At 42.6% G+C, this 12,336-nt stretch overlaps 1 long non-coding RNA gene across 1 annotated transcript; it reads left to right on the top strand.

Annotated features, from left to right (window-relative positions):
* The first annotated feature begins 8,672 nt into the window (after positions 1–8,672).
* On the top strand, positions 8,673–10,295 carry LOC140186644 (uncharacterized). Its single transcript, XR_011882908.1, has 3 exons — positions 8,673–8,767; positions 9,365–9,447; positions 9,810–10,295. It is a non-coding gene; the product is annotated as an uncharacterized lncRNA (long non-coding RNA).
* The last annotated feature ends 2,041 nt before the right edge of the window (positions 10,296–12,336 follow it).

The following is a 12,336-nucleotide window of genomic DNA, read 5'->3' on the forward strand; positions in this document are numbered from 1 at the left end:
TGAAAGATATAAGTGGATTTAAAAACTTACCATTGAAAAATCCTGCAAGCAGTCATGTTCAAAGCTCCTGATTTCCTGCTCTCTGCAATCCCCATGCCGTCTGATGTATGCCTGAGAAAGACTGAGCAGCCAATCCAGTGGGGTTTTACTGTGTCCTTGGAGCAATGCAAGCCCTCATGTACCATTTGGAAGTCTGCACCTGCTGAACAATGATCTCAATCATTTTCACTGCAGCAGTCCATTAATCTGAGAGGAGTGTGACTGTGTGACCACACACAGCGAATTTCTCAGGGTGCACGTCATGAGGAAGTGATTGAGGAGGTGAAGTGAACTAACAACTTCTATTGCCCTGGGAAGGTATATTATGGCTTTTCCTTCTTTTCTTTTAACAAGAAGGAAGAAAGCAAGGAAGGTTGTCTAAGGATACAGCAGACAAAGAGTTGCGTAATGCACAGGCAGTTGGAATTCAATTTGGCAAGTACAAGGTGCCGCATTTTGAGAAGTCATTTTGAGTTCTACCACATAGGGGTAGAACATATACAGTAAGTAATGAGGCCATAAGAAATGCTGATGAACTGAGGGGCCATGGGAACAAATCAATAGTTCTGCAAAAGTGGAATTATGGAGCGAGAGGGGGAAAAGAACATAAATTCAGTGGCCACTTTATTAGGTAACATGTATACCTGCTCATTAATAGCATCACCTCATCGAGGGATCAGAAGTGGAGAGAGTGAGCAATTTCAAGTTCCTGCATGTCAAGATCTCTGAGGATCTAAACTGGCTCCAACATATCGATGTGGCTATAAAGAAGGCAAGACAGTGGCTATATTTCATGAGGAGTTTGAGGAGATTTGGTTTGTTACCTAAAACACTCAAGAACTTCTACAGATATACCGTGGAGAGCATTCTGACTGGCTGCATCACCGTCTGGTGGAGGGGGGAGGGGGCTACTGCACAGGATTGAAAGAATTAATGCAAATTAATGAACAGGTATACAGGTAACTCAATGCATAAAAGCATGCAGACATGGCCAAAAGGTTCAGTTGTTATTCAGACCAAACATCAGAATGGGGAAGAAATGTGATCTAAGTGACTTTGACAGTGGAATGATTGTTGGTACCAGTGGCAGTGTTTAGAGTATCTCAGAAACAGTTAATCTCATGGGGCTTGCACGCACAACAGTTTTGAGAGTTTACAGAGAATGGTGCAAAAAAACAAAAACAATCAGCGAACACCAGTTATGTGGGTAAAAATGCCTTGTTAGTGAGAGAGGTCCCAGAAGAATGAACAGACCTGACCTGAAAGCAACAGTTACTGAAGTAACCACACATTACAACAGTGGTGTGCGGAAGAACATCTCTGAATTCACAACACATTGATCCTCGATGTGGATAGGCGACAGCAGAGAAGATCATGAACATACACTCTGTGGTCACTTTATTAGGTACAGAAATACATAATAAAGTGGCCACTGAGTGAATATGACGTGGTTGTCTTCAAAAGTTATAGTATAGAATATAACAGCTGGAACAGCTGCAATTTTACAAAATGCTTTCAGGATACGGTTGTGCTGGAGAGAGTGTGGGGTCTGGGTGAGGGATGGCGGTGGTGGAGTTCATCAGGATATTGACTGGATTGGAAGACTTTCGTTAGGAGGTGAAATTGGAGAGGTTGATTTATTTTTTTCCCTAGAGTGAGGAAGGCTGAGGGATGACCTGATAGAGGTATATAAGATTATGAGAGGGATAGATGGGGTAGGTAATCAGAATATTTTTTCCATAGTAAGGATATCAAAAACAAGGCTGAATTGGCTTAAGGTGAGACGACAGAATATTAAAGGGAATCTCAGGGGAAATTTTTTACACAAAGTAGTTGACATCTGAACCTCACTGGAATCAGGTACAATTAGTACATGGAAGAGATAGTGACAATGGGTACTTAAATATTTTGAATTGAAATTGGCTTATTATTGTCAATTGTACTGAGGTCACACCCCAGTCTTCTTCACGCCAGGGAAAATAATCAGCCTATCCAATCTCACCTCCTAACTAAAATCTTCCAATCCAAGCAATATCCTGGTGAACTCTCCCGTTCACCCCCCCCCCTCAACTCTCTCTCCAGCACAACCCATCCTGCCTACAGCATGCTAAATCAGAACTACACACAATATGACTTCACCTTCTAGCTATGCTCCTTTCCCAGCATTTCCCCCTTCCTTTCCAGTCCTGAAGAAGAGTCTTGGCACGAAACGTCGACTGTTTATTCATTTCCAGCCGGACTTACTGAGTTCTTGCAGCATTTTGTGTGTGCTGCTTTGGATTTCCAAGGATCTGCAGACTTTCTCATGCACACAATACTCCCAGTGTGGTTGGAAAAGTGCTTTGTAGAGTTGCAAAAAGTTGCAAATAACTACACAGTGTATTGAGGTATGTAGAACAAGATAAAACAATAATAATGCAGAGGAAAGTGTGACAGCTGCAGAGAAAGCACAGAGCGGGTAAACCATGAGGTGCAAGATTGATGGGGACCTATTGTGGCAAATGAGGTTATTGTATCTAGGCAAAGAGGTCAGTAAGGGTATGAGGATCCAAACGGCCCATTACGGTTCCATACATCTGTGTGACTCCAGAGCTCTATTTTATTATAGGGAGAATTGAATATAGAGAATTTCTACCATAGCACTACAGCATGTTGATATGATCATGTCTGGAATAATTATAATTTTGGTATCCTTATTTAAGGAGGGATGCACATGCGCTGGAAGGAAATTTGGAGGAGGTTCACTGGTATATGTCTGGGATGAGCAGGTTGTCTTTCAGCAAAGGTTGGGACTCCACTAATTGAAGTTTCGAAGAATGAAGGATCATCTTGTTTGAACATACAAGTTTTGAGAGATTGGGGAAGAACGTTTCCTTTCATGGCACAACCTAGAACCAGGAGGCATAGTTTCAGGATAAGCAGTCACACATTTAAGGTGGAAATGAGGAAAGGACTTCGCTTCCAAGAGTTTTAAACATTTGGAACTCATTACCTTGGAGCTATGAACATATTCAAGGCCAAGCTGAGTAGAGTTTTGCCTCAAGAGGAGTCTAGGGCTATGGGGATCAGGCAGGAAATTGATCTGATAACAAGATAAGACAAGCAGTGACCTTACTGATGGTGAAGTAAGCTCAAAAGACCCTTTCCTCCTGTTTACCATAATTTTATGATTATCAGTGGGGGCACCATTCTCGAAGTCGGGAGTGGTTTCACAGCAGCCTACATACTTGGAACAACAACAGAGATGCTGAAGGAAATCAACGGGTCAGGCAATATCTGTGGAGTGAAATGAACAGAAGATATTTTAGGTCAAGACCCTTCATGGGGCTGAACAGGTGAGAAGACAGCTGAAATGTCTTAACCCAAGCAAGGCTGCAGGACCAGATGGTTTCGGTACCAGGGTGCTCAAAGCCTGTGCCCCTCAGCTATGTGGAGTACTTCGCCATGTATTCAACCTGAGCCTGAGGCTCTGGAGGGTTCCTTTCATGGCACAACCTGTGGAAGACGTCCTGCCTCGTCCCTGTGCTGAAGACGCCACGCCCCAGCGGCCTCAATGACTACAGACCGGTGGCATTGACCTCCCACATCATGAAGACCCTGGAGAGACTTGTTCCGGAGCTACTCCGGCCTATGGTTAGGCCACACTTAGATCCCCTCCAGTTCGCCAACCAGCCTCAACTAGGAGTTGAGGATGCCATTGTCTACCTGCTGAACCGTGTCTACGCCCACCTGGACAAGCCAGAGAGCACTGTGAGGGTCATGTTTTTTGACTTCTCCAGTGTGTTCATCACTATCTGCCCTGCTCTGCTGGAGGAGAAGCTGACAGCGATGCAGGTGGATGCTCCCCTGGTATCATGGATTCTTGATTACCTGACCGGCAGACCACAGTACGTGTGCTTGCAACACTGTGTGTCTGACAGAGTGATCAGCAGCACTGGGGCTCCACAGGGGACTGTCTTGTCTCCCTTTCTCTTCACCATTTACACCTCAGACTTCAAATACTGCACAGAGTCTTGTCATCTTTAGAAGTTTTCAGATGACTCTGCCATAGTTGGATGCATCAGCAAGGGAGATGAGGCTGAGTACAGGGCGACGGTAGGAAACTTTGTCACATGGTGTGAGCAGAATTATCTGCAGCTTAATGTGAGAAAGACTAAGGAGCTGGTGGTAGACCTGAGGAGAGCTAAGGTACCGGTGACCCCTGTTTCCATCCAGGGGGTCAGTGTGGACATGGTGATTACAAATACCTGGGGATACGAATTGACGATAAACTGGACTGGTCTAAGAACACTGAGGCTGTCTACAAGAAGGGTCAGAGCCGTCTCTATTTCCTGAGGAGACTGAGGTCCTTTAACATTTGCCAGACGATGCTGAGGATGTTCTACGAGTCTGTGGTGGCCAGTGCTATCATGTTTGCTGTTGTGTGCTGGGGAAGCAGACTGAGGGTAGCAGGCACCAACAGGATCAACAAACTCATTCGTAAGGCCAGTGATGTTGTGGGGATGGAACTGGACTCTCTCACGGTGGTGACTGAAAAGAGGATGCTGTCCAAGTTGCATGCCATCTTGGTCAATGTCTCCCATCCACTACATAATGTACTGGGTGGGCACAGGAGTACATTCAGCCAGAGACTCATTCCTCCAAGATGCAGCACAGAGCATCATAGGATGTCATTCCTGCCTGTGGCCATCAAACTTTACAACTCCTCCTTTGGAGGGTCAGACACCCTGAGCCGATAGGCTTGTCCTGGACTTATTTCATAACTTACTGGCATAATTTACATATTACTATTTAACTATTTATTACTATTTTTCTATTACTATTCTATTACTATTTATTATTTCCATGACTATTTACTATTTACTAATAGTAATATTACTATTACCATTTATTATTATGGAGCAACTGTAACGAAAGCCAATTTCCCCCGGGATCAATAAAGTATGACTATGACTATGACTATGACTATGGGGGATTTAACTTGAAATACGATTGGCATGGTAGTGGAGTGGTCAGCACAATGCTTTACAATACCAGCGACCTTGGTTCATACCCGCCAATGCCTATAAGGAGTTTGTACGTTCTCCTCATGCCTGTATGGGTTTCCTCTGAGTGCTCTGGTTTCCTCCCACAGTCCAAAGACATACCAGTTAGTAGGTGAATTGCTCATTGTAAATTGTCCTGTGATTAGGCTAGGGTTAAATAAGGAAGTTGCTGAGCGGTGGTCAAAGGGCCAGAAGGTCCTATTCTATGCTGTATCTCAATAAATAAATAAAAATAACTCTCCAACTCCCCCTCCACAAATGCTGCCTCACATGTCAAATTCCTCCAGCAGCTTGTTTATTGTGGAGATTCCTGCACCTGCAGTTCCTTGTGTCTCCGGCTTGCTTACTTGATTGGATAAGGGACAATGAAAAGAACAATTAGTTTTGTCCTCAGCCATTAGGGGATAAGACAATGTAAAGTGTGCTACAAATATTGCAGAGAGGATGCATCCATCCATTCCCAAGGCATTATCTGTTGTACATTGTTGATTTAACCTGCAGAGTTCCACAACGGCGGAAACCCGAGGATGGGAGCCAACTGCAGATGTCTCACCTGCTTACTTGGCCTGTGGTGATGAGTACACCCATTATAGAGACAATGTGCAGAGGCCTCAGCAGGAATTCAACAGCACCAGCCTTTCAGCCCTGAAGAGTGGATCTGCAGCTGTGTGTCGCTGCAGTGACCCTGTTAGTTACAGAGAACTGGACCACATCCAGTTAGGCTATTTATAGGCTGACATTGCACAGACCTCTCCGAGGGTTCTTTCATGCTATTCTTCAGGGATAAAGGATTGAGAACATGGCATTGAAAAGTCATATTGCTTTTCAGATGTTTACTTCTTCCTGCTGGTCTACCAAGGTGTGCAGGAGCTAGGTAAAAGGAACCCCTGACAGACTGCTAACTTGCTCAATAAAATACAGGTGCGCAGAAGTGCTGATGTTCTTTTTCTCGGTTCACCAGCGGGATTACTTCACAGCAGAAAAACTTCAATGAAGTATCACTTGGCCAGGTCTCCAGCAGTCTGATGGAAATAACTGGATTGTTTTTGTGCAAGGACTCAAAAGGCTAAACAAGCATCTTCTGTGCTGTAACTAGTCTGTGATTCAATTTAAGGAAAACCTTCCCTGTGGGTTCCCCAGCTCAGCGTATAGAGCTCACACAAGTCTCTGCCTGCAGCCCTCATTGCCAGCTGTTGGAATTATATTCTGGTTGCATACTGTTAGGTAGACTAGACACATATTGCAGCATTACTGGTAAGTTTTATTTTAACCTATTGTCATCCTGCGCTCAAGTTCAAGTTCATTGTCATCTGACTGTACATGTATACAACCAAATGAAATCACATTCCTAACGGTGCACCCCAATACATATATCACACGTAGCATATAAAACAAAATGTACCACAAATAAATTAATAAAATATCCATCATTAATGCTATAATAATTAAGAACATTGCAACAAGGAAGGTACGTTAGATTGTCCTATTCTCTTTTACAATCCAGTTAGATCTGGGTTGATCTGTAGCTTATTGTAAGTCCTGCATCTCAATTCTAACTCAGCTACCCAACGACCCTGAGAGGAGCCTCACCTCCCGCCAAACCAAGGTTTCAATGAAAGTAATCCTTACAATACACCTCAACAACAAAGTACCACAGATACCAGAAACGCAACATTAAAAATAAACTTTCATCAGAACTGTTGTAATAAGCTCTGACGAAAGATTATCAGCCTTCAGTATTACCTCAGTTTTGTTGTCCATGGATGCTGCCTGATCTGATGTGCATTTCTGGCTGCGACACTATAAAATGGGTGTGATAGGAATACATTAGAGAGGATGCAGAGGTGATTCAACCTAATGTTGCCTGGAATGGAAGATTGTAGTAACAAACAGATCTTGGGTAGACTTAGTTGATTCTCACTGGTATGTAGGAGGCAAAGTGGTGACCATACAGAGATTTACAAGAATATGAGGGACATAATGGAATAGATTGGTGATGTTTTCCAGAGCAACAAGTCAAAAAATAAAGTGCACAGTTTTAAGGTGAGAGGGGAGAAATTTGAGGGAAAAGCTTTTTTGTTCATGCAGAGTGTGGCAAATATCTGGAACGTTGCTAGAAGAGGTGATGAAGGTGGATGAACTTGCTGCATTTGAAAGGCATTTGGACAGATGCTTGGATGGGACACAGGCCTAATGCTGGCATGTGGGATTATATCGACATGGACAAAGTGGGCCATATGGGCCTGTTTCTGTGCTGTGTGTTCTTATGATTCTAGGGAACTTCTGAAGAGTGCATTCAATGGCTCCTCTCAGACCTTCTGAGAGCTCTGAGAGGAGCCATTGTGTCGGCTGCAGCTCTGAATTGGCTATGTTGTTGTGAGCTTACATTCTGGGACTCTGCGTTCATGTTCTGTTCATGTTTCAGTGCTTTTTTTATTGTTTGTATGAGTTGTTCTTCCTTTTTTTATTGCACTTTGGTTATACGATCATCTTTGTGGTATGGGTTTTTTCCCGTGAATCCTATTGTGTTTCTAATTTTTGTAACTGCTTACAAGAAGATGACTCTCGAGTTTGTATATGGCATACGTACTTTGATAATAAATGTACTTTGAACTTTGAAGGTCTGCTGCCATATGAACAGGTTTAATTACAATGCCTGTGACAGTATGCGTGTAAATATGCAGAAGGTGTAAAACGCCAATAGGTATCCTTGGACTCTTTGGATTTTTGGATGTCACTCCTATTAATACCCACATATGTTCTTATTTCATGGTTTTTACATGTTGTGCAGTATTGTATTAAATTTTCCAGTGAATTTAAAGGGAGTAGGAAAGGTACAGAGTGCAGAGAGCATTGTCTTCGCATTCCTGACTCCTGTTATTCAGACCCCAGCCCTGGCTTGGGCTCTAGTTCAGACCAGGCTCACATTCCAGACTAACGAGTGAGCCAGAAGCTGAATAATTGGACACCGAATTATCAGAGTGTTCCTGTACCTCCCTCTGGAGGCCACACTGCTCCCAGTTTAAAGGTGTAACAGTAGTGTAAAGATATTTTAAGGGAAATTCAGAAGTGTCACGTCGGTGAAATGATTTTCTTGTTAAAAGTTGTAAACAGATATGATCTGACTGGTGATGTGATCATGTCTACTGGTAATTGAATAAGACGCAGACTGTATTTTGTATTGCAACAGATACAACATCTGCTATGGTCAAACATTCCCAGATGCCTAATATGGCAGCTGCACAAACAGAGCTTTCTAAATGAGGTGTTCCAGAAACTGGTTTGCCTGTAAGGGTTTTCAAATCCTCTTAATCGTTTCATATCTATTTACTTAGAATTCGGTCTGGAGAAACACCATGTTAGAACACGCAGTCAGTGAAGGAGAGCTGAGATGTAACAAAATGACTAGAGGGATATTTTATGTCTGGTTTGCTGCCTTGGATAAATGTGAAAGCAAGTCGACCACATCTGCCTCTCTCATTGAGCTGTAGGGAAGTAGTTGAGTTACAGCCAGCAACTCCAATAAAAGTATCTCTTTAGCAAAGGGAGTGATTTTTTTTTCAGTTCAACTGCGTAACTGTTATTTGATGAATGCATAATTCTCCTCTAAGGCAATGTACTATTTAAATACAGACGTATTTGGAATATGAATCAGATTCGGATTATTTGAAAGAGGCCACCTGGTAAGAATGTGTGTGTGTGAGAGAGAGGGAGAGAGAGAGAGAGAGAGAGAGGGAGCAAGGGAGAGAGAGAGAATGGGAGAGATGGTGAGTGTAAAAGAGAGGGAGAAGGATACAGTAAGGGGGAGAGGAGAGAGAGACGGGGAGAGAAGGGGGGGGAGAGGGTGAGAGAGTGGGAGAGAGGGTGAGTGTAAGGGAGAGGGAGAAAGAGGGAGGGGGTGGGTGTGAGAGAGGAGGGAGAGAGAGAAAGAGAGGGAGAGGGTAAGAGGGGGAAAGAAAGGAAAGGTGGGAGAGGGACAGAGAGGGAGGACAGAGGGAAAAGGATAACCAGAGCAAAAGTGAGAGAGATGCAGGGCAGAGGTACAGAAGTAGTGAGGCTTATTGAGCCTGGATTTTCACACAATTGCAAAACCAAACATCAGGACAAAGTAAACCATACAGTGGCATGCAAAAGTTTGGGCACCCCGGTCAAAATTTCTGTTACCGTAAATAGCTAAGCGAGTAAAAGATGAACTGATTTCCATAAGGCTTAAAGTTAAAGATGACATTTCTTTAATATTTTAAGCAAGAAAACTTTTTTTTTATTTTCATCTTTTACAGTTTCAAAATAACAAAAAAAGGAAAAGGGCCCGAAGCAGAAGTTTGTGCACCCTGCGTGGCAATACTTAGTAACATCCCCTTTGGTAAGTATCTCAAATTGTAAACACTTCTTGTAGTCAGCTAAGAGTTTTTCAATTCTTATTTGGGGGATTTTCACTCATCCTTCCTTGCAAAAAGCTTCTAGTTCTGTGAGATTCTTGGGCCGTCTTGCATGCACTGCTCTTTTGACGTCTATCCACAGATTCTCGATGATATTTAGGTCAGTAGACTGTGAGGGCCATGGCAAAACCTTCAGCTTGCGCCTCTAGAGGTAGTCCATTGTGGATTTTGAGGTGTGTTTAAGTTCATTATCCTGTTGTAAAGAGTGCAGAATTTCATGAAAAGAACCCCTCTCCAACTGTAAAACACGGGGGTGGATTAATCATGCTTTGGGCTTGTGTTGCAGCCAGTGGCATGGGGAACATTTACTGGTAGACAGAAGAATGAATTCAATTAAATACCAGCAAATTCTGGAAGCAAGCATCACACTGTCTGTAAAAGAGCTGAAGGTGAAAAGAGGATGGCTTCTACAACAGGATAATGAACTTAAACACACGTCAAAATCCACAATGAACTACCTCGAGGCACAAACTGAAGATTTTGCCATGGTCCTCACTGTCCCCTGACCTAAACGTCGTCGAGAATCTGTGGCTGGAACTCAAAAGAACAGTGCATGCAAGACGGCCCAAGAATCTCACAGAACTAGAAGCCTTTTGCAAGGAAGAATGGGCGAAAATCCCTCAAACAAGAATTGAAAGACTTAGCTGGCTACAAAAAGTGTTTACAAGCTGTGATACTTGCCAAAGGGGGCATTACTAAGTACTGACCATGCAGGGTGCCCAAACCTTTGCTTCGGGCCCTTTTCCTTTTTTGTTATTTTGAAACTGTAAAAGGTGGAAATAAAAAAGTTTTCTTGCTTAAAATATTAAAGAACTATGTCATCTTTAACTTTATGCCTTTTGGAAATCAGTTCATCTTTTACTCGCTTAGCTATTCACAGTGACAGAAATTTTGACTAGGGGTGCCCAAACTTTTGCATGCCACTCTATGTTACCCAAGGAAAGAAAACTACTTCAGAAATACAAAGGGGGAATGGAAGCTAATAGGAGCGGCCCTAAACTACCACTGTCATGAAGAAGTCCTGAAATATGTTTCTTGCTGATTTATTGCTGTGAGTAATAGCTCAGACTACTCCACAACTCTTCATCCAATTGCACCACTTTGCATGATAAACTCTCGAGGTTGCCATCTGGATGTACCTCAACACTGGCCACCATTGTGAAAATGAAAGGAGCTGAGTGCCTCTATTTTATTTACTTTGGCCATGCATCCCTGAGTTTTGTTGGAGGGAGCAGAAATTCTCTCATCCCAGATACAAAACCCTTTCAGCCTGGAAGCCCCAGGCAGTGGGACACATGAAGATTGTAGGAAGATGAAGGGTGGGACTGTGGAAAACAAATTCCAAGAAAGAACTTCAGATTCAATACATGGCAAAATTCCTAGAAACCAAGGAAAGGAAGCAGAATTTCCTTTGCTCATTCCATTTCTCGTGTTTGTATTTTTGGTCTCTCAGCAAACTTGAGCAATGAAATTCAGGAGCAGACACGGTTCAGGAAGCCATCTTGTTCAATATAATTTAACCAGCCATGAATCAACCAAAATTTATTTATTAAGTAACATCTGTACAACTAAAATATAAAACCAAAAGCAATTTAAAGCAAGATGATCAGCATAATACAGAGTAAAATGCAATTTATATTACACCCAGTTTTTTTATAAGATACTCAGACCATCCCATCTGGCACCCACAATTATTCCATGGTCAAAGTCACTCAGATCACATTTCTTCCCCATTCTGATGTTTGGTCTGAACATCAGCTGAACCTCTTGACCATGTCTGCCTGCTTTTATGCATTGAGTTGCTGCCACATGATTGGTTAATTATATATTTATTATATAAATACAATAAATTCTGACTCTCTGATGGTGGTGTCTGAAAAGAGTATGCTGTCCAAGTTGCATGCCGTCTTGGTCAATGTCTCCCATCCACTACATAATGTACTGGTTGGGCACAAGAGTACATTCAGCCAGAGACTCATTCCACCGAGATGCAACACTGAGCGTCATAGGAAGTCATTCCTGCCTGTGGCCATCAAACTTTACAACTCCTCCCTTGGAGGGTCAGACACCCTGAGCCAATAGGCTGGTCCTGGACTGATTTCCTGGCATAATTTACATATTACTATTTAATTATTTATGGTGCAACTGTAACAAAAACCAGTTTCCCCCGGGATCAATAAAGTATAACTATGACTATGACTATGACTATATTTGCATTAGGAAGCAGGTGTACAGGTGGACCTAAAAAAAAGTAGCCACTGAGTGCAAGTCCAGTGGAGGATGCGGGGAATTCTGACAGTTGTAAGAATATGAAATTCACTCCATTGTAGGCTGGTCACAAAGAATTCATTCCAGGAGAATCTGGATAAACACAGAAAAGTAAAAGGAAGTTGCAAATACTACTAACTGGATTAAAGATGTGGGAGGTGGCTTGTGAAGACCTTAACAGAAACATGTACCAACTAGGATAAATAGCCTATTTTTGTGCATCCTTTGAATTTTACGTACAAAAGGATGAATAACATTTCAGGTTGAAATTCATTACCAAAAGCGAAATGGATGGCAGACAGAAGGGAAATGTCACTTGTCAAATCGGTTTTGTTGCTAAAACTGGTTAATAAGTTTAAGTTGTTGACATATGTACTCATCTTTCTGCAGGATGCAATTGCATCAACTCGCCAAGACTTGCATAACATCTCCTAAATCCTCAGCAACAGCTCTGACAGAGTAAACTTAACACTCCCTAACCTTAACATAATTTCCTTTATTTTTATTTTGAGATACAGCACAGAAAAGGCCCTTCCGGCCCAATG

Source organism: Mobula birostris, chromosome 1 (assembly GCF_030028105.1).
Source record: "Mobula birostris isolate sMobBir1 chromosome 1, sMobBir1.hap1, whole genome shotgun sequence".
In the NCBI taxonomy this organism is placed as follows: Eukaryota; Metazoa; Chordata; class Chondrichthyes; order Myliobatiformes; family Myliobatidae; genus Mobula; species Mobula birostris.